Source organism: Peromyscus eremicus, chromosome 17, assembly GCF_949786415.1.
Source record: "Peromyscus eremicus chromosome 17, PerEre_H2_v1, whole genome shotgun sequence".
Classification (NCBI taxonomy): domain Eukaryota; kingdom Metazoa; phylum Chordata; class Mammalia; order Rodentia; family Cricetidae; genus Peromyscus; species Peromyscus eremicus.
This window is the reverse complement of record NC_081433.1, coordinates 23,840,997-23,851,102: the sequence shown is the minus strand read 5'-3', so window position 1 is coordinate 23,851,102 and position 10,106 is coordinate 23,840,997. Positions and strand designations below refer to the sequence as shown.

Below are 10,106 nucleotides of genomic sequence, written 5' to 3'. Positions count from 1 at the left end.
ACTTAGACCACAAAGAAGGAGATGGGATCATCCAGAGTTTGACCTCATATAAGATGAATTATTAAAAATTATTTAGTGTCTTCTAGACACCTAAAAAAAATCCTTCGCTAAGTTTTTTCTCATATTCATAGCTTTTAAGAAAGATCACATGTAAATTATCATCTTCACAGTTTGGGAAAATCATATTTAAAGATACTGGTTATTCAGAGAGGTTATTTTCTACATAATAAACTTCTTCTGGAAAGTTCAACACAAAAGGTTTTGATTCTCCCACCAGACTCATATTTTATCCTTATGTGTAATAATTATAGAATTCATCATTTTTAATCTAAATGACCAGGCCTCCAAAAGCTAATTTATATTCTTTATCAGTGCTAACTGAATTCTTTCCTCAAATGTATGGTAGCTTACAAAATTGTGTTTTGTGTGCTACCTTCCTGCCTCCGCTTATTAAAACTGTATATTAGCTCTCACATTTTCTTTGAATAACTCTGAAGGACACATTATAAATAAATGCTAAAATGTTACGTTTTCACAAATAAAGAGGTTGTACAAGTATGCAGATATGCCAACATTATGTTAATAGATAAAGTGATTTTTTTTTGCACATGACTCAAGAGAAAATTATGCAGCATATCATATCTGTAGAAGCAGTGGAACCTGTTTATAAAAGCATTTGATTATGTGTATGTTTCATGCGGGAGGTTCTGAAAGATCTCCCAGTTTTTTACCTTAGCTGATCAGTTTTCTAGCTTGAGTCCTAGGGGTGTACAGTGGACTAATTGTGAAAGCATTCAGGCTATTAGAATTAGCTTCTACCTTTAATTTGCCACTGAAATTCGTGTGTAAGAGAAAAGAAAACATAAGGATACTTGGAAGATCGGATAAGAACGAAGCTGCCAACCTTTCTCTTTGTCGCTTTGCTTCCTCGTGTATGTTTTTACTTTGCCCACAGACATTTGTGGCGCTTCATTTTAACCAAGATAAAGTAAAAGAGAATAGAAGAATTTTAGAATATCAGGGGACATAGCCTTTTTACTGACTCTTGTGTAGCTTGGCCAGTCTTTTCCATTCTTAACCTCAGGTTGGGCTTCGGCAATGTCAGCAGCCCTTAGTTAAGTACTATATGGATAGACGCCAACTTCCATGTATATCCAATTTGACCCTTACGATGATCCCAAACATACTCTCAGATTGAATCTTCATAACAGTTTATTATCCTTTTTCAATTTAGGAAACTCAAGCCTCCATAAAGTAAGAAATGTTTTCCAGTGCACAAATTTGGGTATAATCAGAGTCAATCCATATTTGGGGTCTCTTCATTATCTATTCTTTCCATGGAAGGGGAGATTATGTGATAAAATTGAGGTCCACAAAAGTGATAGGCTGATGACATGGTGATGTGACAAAGAGCTCAGGTCTAAGTGATATGTAAATTCTGGGCTGCCTACAAAGGTTAATGAGTTTATCTTCGCTTAAGTGCAAACCGTACTGTTTATGGTGTGAGGACTTCGATGCTTGTGCCCAGAATCATTGTGGATTATATGCCTTGATGATTTTCATTTTCCCACACAAGCTATACTGATTCTTACTCATATACATCTTTGCTTTGTCTCATCTGACCACTGTTGGTTCCTACATGAGAGGTTTTCATTCAGTGTTTGATTTTTCATTCTTGCATATATGAGATTTAAGAATTAATGAACTTAGAACCTTTTAGCTGTTTGACCACTGGGTTAGAGCCCTTAAAGACCAACAAACAGAGAGGAAAGAGACTCTGTGCCTGTCTGAGTTCAGTAAAGAACAGAGGAGTAACTGTTGAATCTGTGTGGTTCAGAGCCCCAGCGGCTACAAAGCGAAGGCCATAGCGACACAGCCTCCATCCTGGTGTAGTTAGGTATATATCATTATGCTTCAAAATTGCATCACAGTGGGGGTGTGAAGTGAAAGATGGAATTTTCAGAAGCTGCTGAGTTTAGATTCTCTGCTTAATTCTGAGTTGCCTGGGCTTCAGAGGTCACCAGGACGCAAGATTTGTAGACTGATGAAAACTGAAATAGTTGAGCACTCAGATTTGATGTGCAGGAAGCCATAGTTTGGACTTCCCAAATACTATAAATATCTTGATTTAGTTACAGAAGTTTAGACCAATTTGGGATTTTAAAATAATCTGTCAAGGTAGTTTTGGGATTACTGGTTTTCAAAGGGTAGACTTTGTATCATTGACTGAATATCTTTAGATGACGTGAATGTATCTTGATTTGGACCAACTAAAGTTTGGTGACCACTTTCATACACTGTAACAATCAGAACACTTCATTTTCAAAACAAATGAATTCACCAAAGTAGCTTCTTTGAGTGAGAGTAAAAATTTAAAGTTGCATACTGTGATACTAAGATACTCATCACTGTGGCAAACAACTGAGAGAATCAACTTACAAGGAAAAACTGTTGGCTTTGGACCATGGGCTCAGTCTGTGATCACTTTGCTGTGTTGCTCTGGGCCTGTGACAGCAGGTCTAGCATGGTGTGTGTAGGCATGTGTGTGTGTGTGTGTGTGTGTCTGTGTGTCTGTGTATGTGTGTGTGGTCAAGGAGCTTGTTTACACCATGACAGACAGGAAACAAAATAAATAAAGACAAGAAGATACCAGGGTCCCAATATTCACTTCAAGGACATGTTCCCAATGGCTTAATTGTCATTAGGTTCCCCACTCCTAAAGTTCCTACCCATTAATACCTGGTCTGAGGATCAAGCAGTCAACACATGAACTTTTGTGGGAGATATTCAGGAGGATAACAACAGAAGCTATGATCTTTTTAATTACAACAATGCAGTTTAAAGTTTCCACAGGATTAACTATGAGTCCTGTCTTCCACCACAGGGATGGAGATAGCTTCATCTGTTCATTTATATTTGATGAATCCCAGCTCTCTTGGAGTAAAAAGGTTTTGTACCACCTGCAAGATTAAACATGAAAAAAATCCAATTATGATATTAGAAAACCTTGACAAGTGTCTACATTCCTCTCCTCTGATGCCTGTCCTCTGTTGTTTCCTTCTCTCTGTTATAGAAACAGAGGACATGGAACATAAATACTGAGCAGAGTGAATAGGAGTTTTCACTTTATTGATGAGTGATCTTAAATTGAGTGGAAGCATTCTCCACCAAGTGTAACTCAGATGAGCTGGCTGGAAAGTGAAAGTGAGCTGCTTTGGCTCTGCTGCCATGATTGGAGTGTAGACAGTAGGAATGGAAAGGGGCCATTAGATCATCAGTTCACGTTCTTCCCTAAGCAGCAATTAAACATGTTTTCTTTTTCACAGCTCACTCCTTGCTCAAAGAAGAGAACATTTCATCTCCTCCTCATGGGACGTAAGAGCAAACCCAGAGCACTTCTCCCTTCACATGTGTGGGGATATGCATGGGCTGAGGAAGCAGGAAGGAAATGGAGGGGGGATGTGGGGATCACAGTTAACCTAGAGGATGGTTTTGGCTGCTCACTGGAGCTAATGTGCAGTTTGGCTGCCTGGTGCAGCCCTCTGAGAAACATCCATTACTCAGCCTGAGCACCAGCTCTAACTGCTGCTTTTCAGGTCCGCTTACTTCAAGATGACTGTGCTGTTACTGCAGCGCAGGACAGAGCTATGCCGTGAGCTCCACACCAAGACTCAAGGCAGGAGTGAGAAAATTCCTGACACAAGAACATAAAAAACGAAACAAGCCATGTTATAACCCTAGCCATCAGGGATCATCGTTTCCTTATATTGCTTCATAAAAGCTTTCAACTCTTTATCTCAGTTACAGAAGTGTGAGTTCTATATAAAATGTCCCTCCACTATCTTTTCAGGGGATTACGTTTTCTGTGTACTCTTTCCCCGGCCTTGAGTATTAATGCTGGGGGAAGCTCCCCGATTTTCTAAGATTTGGAAAGTAAGCAGATCATGTTGAATTAAGTCCATGTCCTTTCAAGTTTCTTGTCAACAAAACTACAGCCATAATAGCTGACATCTCCTATAGTGTAACTATTACCTTTGCTTGTACTTACCCAACAGTCTCCTATATCTCCTACCTAACTGCTTCAGACACTTTACGCTTGACATTTTGTGCACTTGAAAGATGATTTCCTGTGTTTTGATAGGTTCCAAGGACACACAAAATTAGCTTATATTTTCCAATCAGATTTTTTAAAAAATATTTAGATTTATTTTGTGTGTATGATTGTATTACATCAATCTGCATGCATGTATTTGCACCACATTCACTCCATACCCAGGGAGGTCCAGAGAGGACATCAGATCCCCTAGTACTGGAGTTATAGATGGTTATGGGCCACAGTGTGGGTGCAGGGAAATGAGCCAGGTGTCTTTGGAAGAGTAGCTTGTGCTCTTAACCTCCGAACCACCTCTCCAGCAAGATTTTAATGTGAGATGGTTATATGTATTAAAAGTGTTTTCCTCCTATCAGAAAAGAAGTCAGTTAAATTACTCTATAATCAGACTATGGTGCTTAGGTATGACTTGATAAATACACTTAATTATCAACTAAACTACCATTTTATGTATTCATAGTTCATGGTATCTTACTTCTTAGATATTGGTACTGCCCAGCTTTTCCCCTAGACTTGAGACCTTTCAATGTGAGATGCTTATCTCTACACATGATTCCATGGATCTTTCTGCCCACATTCCCATTTGCACAACTCATCAATTGTAAGCACATCATTGCAAACTTGAGACATATCTTCAAGTAAATACATAAACAGTAAACACACACCTGTGAGTGTTTACAAACAAACAAGAGTTGCTCGTCTCTTTGGGTCAGCACTGTTGATTCATTTGAAAAGGAAAATTGCTTTCTGTTAGTTTTTGCTCAGAGGATGATATGGTTTGCCTATGAAAGCTCCTCCACGGTCACATGTGTTTGGACACTCAAACCATAGCTGGTTGTGCTCTCTTGGGAGGTTGTGGAACACATAGGACATGGTGCCTGGCTGGAAGAAGAGGGCTCCTGGGAACAGGCCTTGAGAATTTTGATCCAAAACTGCAGAGCTTTATCACCATGGACCAAGTCTCATCAGCCAAAATGCGGCTTCCTTGTCATGGTGGGTTATATCCACTAAATCAAGAGGCAAAATAATTCTCTCCTTCCTTGTTTCTGTCAGATATTCTGTCTCAGTAACAAGCACACTAGTATAGAAAGTCCTACTCTGTGTGCATTAAGAGAGGGAACAAGTGCAGATATACTAATCTGTATTTACTGAAAAGTTTGAAACTCCTTTTTGGGGAAGAACACATTTCTTCTATCATAGTGTCATATAAGAAAAATGGCAGGATCAAATGTTAGGACATCTGAGGCTTGGGTTTACTTGACTGCTGGGAGAGAATTGATGCTGGTTTAGAACAGGCTCAGGGCTGTTAGCCATCAGTTGGTCAGTAGGTTGTTTCAGGTTGGAAAGTCTGAATATATGACAATTATTTGCTCATGGAGATGATAACGGTGTCATTTGAGTCTATGTCTTCATTTGGCTTTGTGTTTATTTAAGTAGCTTTCTACACTTCTTCAAGTTTTCATCTGTCGATTGATACTTTTGATTTACTATGACAAGATGGGAGACTCTCATAAATTGATTAAAATTCATGACAGGTCCTATAGAAAATGTTACGCTTGGAACTGAAAAACATACTAGACTAATCACTGACCTGAATTGAATGGGGAGATATTCTACACATTGCAACAGAGAACTACTTCCTACCTAAGACTGGGCAGCGCAGAAGGAAAACACTAATGTGCAAGACTATGTCATATAGCAGAACTCAGACCTGATCCTGATTCAACTTAGCTAGCTATGTGGTCAGAAATAAGTCTGATCCTTGTTTTCCTCATGCATCATTCAATCTCTGATTAAACATAGCAGTAATGATTTGAGGGTTGAGGATTAATTTAAAACCAAGTGCATTCTAAAATTTCTATGGAAATGCAAAGATCCTAGAAATACTAAAATAATATCCAAGAAAGATGTAGGGAAAGGAAGTCAGTCTTGTGTTATGGGCTTGGCTATAGGAATAAAGACAAGGTGGTACTGGGAGAGAGCAGAGATCTTAGAAACACAGCCAGACAAGTATGTCTGTTTTGATAAAATTCAAATACAGTTCAGGGAAGAAAAAGACAGCCACTTAAAGATTGGTTCTGGAGCAGCTTAGATACCCATAGAGGAGGGGAGAAAAAGGAAAAAGACTAAATTTAATAATCACACTTTATAGTAAACTAACCCTGAAATGATCACAGGTATAAATATAAACCACTGAAGTATATTTTAGGAAAAATAGTTCACATCAGAAGTACGCCTACAAGGGAAACAGTGAAAAAATGCTTGGATTTTTGGGTAGTTATAATTTTTTTCTGGTGGGGGGAACTGTGAAGAATAGGAAAGAATGCTATAGATGGGGAGAACATATTTTCAAATGACAAATTTTGGCAGAGATTTTCTATTTAGAAAATGCCAGAACTCTCAATACTCAACAGGAAAAAAACAATCCAAGCTGACAGAAACAGGGACACACAGTTTACATGGGAGATCATGTGGATGGGTTAGAAGTATATGAAATGGTATTCAATATCATTCACCTTCAGAGTAACACAAATTAACGTGACGATGACATGTGACCATATACAGCAGCAACAGTGAAAATCAATGTTACGGAAAGAAGCTTCTCTGGCCAGGTTTGAGAGCAGCCAGGTCTGCGCAGACAATCATAAATGTTTGGAAGGGAATTTGACAATATGACCATCGAGGAAAATAGCAATAGCAGAGGGGAGAGTGCTGAGAAATGTAAACCTCTGGGCTTGACATGGCTATGACACTCAAGAACCTTCAACAGCCATGGGGAGTTGCCTAAGACCTGCACAAAATCAAGCCAGTGAGAATCCAGCAGAGCCGGGGGATGTGCTCTCTGGGCCCTGTCTCTTATGGAGGAGCTACTGGGAGTTCAGCGCTGATGGTAGAAGGAGAAATATTTTTATTTTCATATATTGATTTTTGAGGATGTGGTAAGTGGTAGCAAATAGACCTAGACCTACACATGCATGGGCAGCACTAATTGGAATTAGTAGGTTATTTAAAAAATGAAAATAGAAAAGAAGACGTGAACTTATGAGAGGACCAGGTTGGTAAGTGACTGAGGGGTGTTGGAGAGGGAAGATGCAGGGTGTATAAGACTCTATTTTATTAAATATATGTCTCAAGAATAAAGAACAATTAATATTAAAAAATAAAATAAATGCAACACATCTAACTTCAAAAATCCATAATGATAATTGTAAATGCTGATGAGAACATTGGAAATCTCAATCATACATATATTTCTAATAGAAATGTAAAATGCTACATTAGCTATAAACAATTTGCCTATTTCTTATAAATTTGAACATACATATGCTTAGCATATGATCCACTAATTTGTACTCTTGTACATGTATCTCAGAGAAATGAAAGTATACAGGTACTTTCCTCATCACAGCAAAGACATGGAAATAAAGCAAAGATACTGGTTAAGCAAATTATAGCCTATCTAAGTATACCACGAAATACTTACTATGCAGCAACAAAAACGATGACCTATTTATACAGTAAACAACTTGGATAAATGTCAGACATTATGCTAACTGAAAAAAAGAAAGAAGCCACAAGATGATACATGCCATATACTTACATTTATGTAATTTTCTTGAAATAACAAAAATACAGACATGAAGAAAAGATGAGGGACAACAGAGCAGAAGAGGAGGGTGTGTGTCCCTGTGAAGGTATCTGAAGGACCCTTGCGATCGAATTGTCCTCAGCTTTACTGGTTGTGGTCATGTGATCCTGTTCCTGAAATAAAGTTACATGGAGTTAAATTCCCAGAAACAGATAAATAAGTATGTGGAAACTGATGCACTTGGAGTAAATTTCTAGACTGTGTAGATGCCAACTTTTTGGTTGTGTCCCTGGGATGTGGATGGACAGAATGTCACTACTGAGTGAAACTAAATGAGAACACAAAGTCACCTTATGCTTCTTTTTTTTTTTTAACTTTTTAAGTACATGTACTTATTTTATGATAAACTAATTTTTCTAAATAATTACAGCACCGCCCCCCCATGTCTTTTAGTTTGTGATTTTATCTGTTATTTATGGATGAGATGGTAAAATTCTCTGACCGCTCTTTCCTGTCTCTACAAAGCCTGTTTGAGATGTTAGAAGAGAAGGTGACAAAGGGTTGCTTGAGGTCACTGGAGACTTGAGGGGATTCTATGGTTTTGATTCTTTTACAGTAATATTAATGAATGAAGCATGAAATTCTAGATGTTTCTATGAAGCCTAGTTCTCAGTCTTCAGTATCCATCAACCCCCCTAGATGGCTGTTCCATCACAGATTTCTGTACTCTGGTCTGAGTGTCTTATTCAGAAAGTCAGAGGTACGGATAAAGCATTTGCTCCTCCCAAGTGATCTTATGAAGATGTTAATGTTGGTTGGGGCAACATTTTGAAGGTCATTGCCAATCACATCTGACAGCACTGAGTTAAACTTTAGCAAGAAGCTTTTAAATACAATGCTGTGACATATAGCACATAATACTCTACATTGTTACAAAAATCTTTTGTTTGAATCATTTTCTTCCCCCTTAGTATATTGGCTGACAAAATGTTATTTTTTGGTTTTCATTTGTGTGGGCTCAAGAGCATGTTATGGAGTTGATTTACAAAGTCTCTGGTTGCACATCCATCCGTTGTCAGGAAATACTACTCCAGAAAAGTCCATCATCACAGCACATGAGTGCCTAAATGGACTATACAATTGGTGGTCAAGAGCAAAGTAGAAAATTGACCCAATGACATGCAAAAAATTATCTACCCACAAGTTCCAACCTGGAAAAAATGGCACAACAATTAGGCAAAAAATTTAACAGAAAATATGCCAAATTCTACAAGCTATGAATGGCAAGGATTGGTTCAAAGGGAGAAGGAAGGGGTAGAGGTGGTAATGCGTATTTTTCTATGTAGTCTCAAGCATACTAAAAATAAAAAGGCAGTTTACCCCTTAAAGTTTTGTTGAGTCCTAAAATGAACTAAAGTTATAAATCCTCTTGGGCCACATAGGATCCCATGCTGGGTTCACGGTTACAGACTCTTCAGTGAGGGCTAAGTTAGAAATGCTATCAGAGGCCGACCAGGTCAGGACAAGTGGCTCCTGCTATTCAGCCAAAAGTCTCATTTCCATTTCCATTTTGCTTTGATATTTACTATGATTTTTTTTTAATTTGTTCAAGCCAACTAACATAAGCAACAGTTCCTCCATAAAGAGACAAGAATAATGCCTAAATTACAGGAATTGTTGAGCATTGATACAGATATGTCTGAAACAGTTAGCATGGTGCCTTGGGCACTGAACTTCTCAATACATACTCACAGGAATGGAAGATGACCAATGATGAAGATGACTGTAACGGTCATATTTGTTGATGACATTTGAGCAGATCTTCTTCAAAACAGAAGTTGAGTAACAATGTCATAGTACCATTAGCTATCATGTTATACAGCCGTTACATATCCTAGATTCTGACTTCTTCTTTCTGATTCAGGCTTCACAACCAATCTATAAGACAAGACACAATCTCATCTAAGATATCAGATAGCTAAAAGTTGAAGTCTAGTATCTTTTTTAAGGTTACTCAGTGTCACAGTTCACTAGGACTATGCAACAAAGTGGCATTAGTTGGGTGTTTTAAATAAGAGGAATTTCTTCAGCATATTTCTAGGGTTACTTTCTTCTGAGGCATATAGGAGGAGAGTGTTCCATGTCTTTGTTGTTTTCCAGCAGGCAATTTTCTTTTTGTCTCTTCTTATCATCTTCCTTCCATCTCTATTGATCCAAATTCCCTATGTTTAGTGAGACACAAAGTCTTGTTGGATACGGGTTTATTTTAAGGAACTAATTTAAGTTGATTAACTCTGTAGAAACCTTGTCTCCAAACTGGGTGTAGTGGAGCACACCTTTAATCCCAGCACTCAGCTTGCAGATCTTTGTGAGTTTGAGACCAGCCTGGTCTATAGAATTTGCAGG

At 38.1% G+C, this 10,106-nt stretch overlaps 1 long non-coding RNA gene across 1 annotated transcript; it reads right to left on the bottom strand.

Annotated features, from left to right (window-relative positions):
- Window positions 1–1,275: 1,275 nt before the first annotated feature.
- Window positions 1,276–9,633, bottom strand: LOC131894753 (uncharacterized). Its single transcript, XR_009374997.1, has 3 exons — window positions 9,453–9,633; window positions 7,713–7,873; window positions 1,276–2,960 (listed from the first exon to the last, which is right to left on the bottom strand). It is a non-coding gene; the product is annotated as an uncharacterized LOC131894753 (long non-coding RNA).
- Window positions 9,634–10,106: the final 473 nt, after the last annotated feature.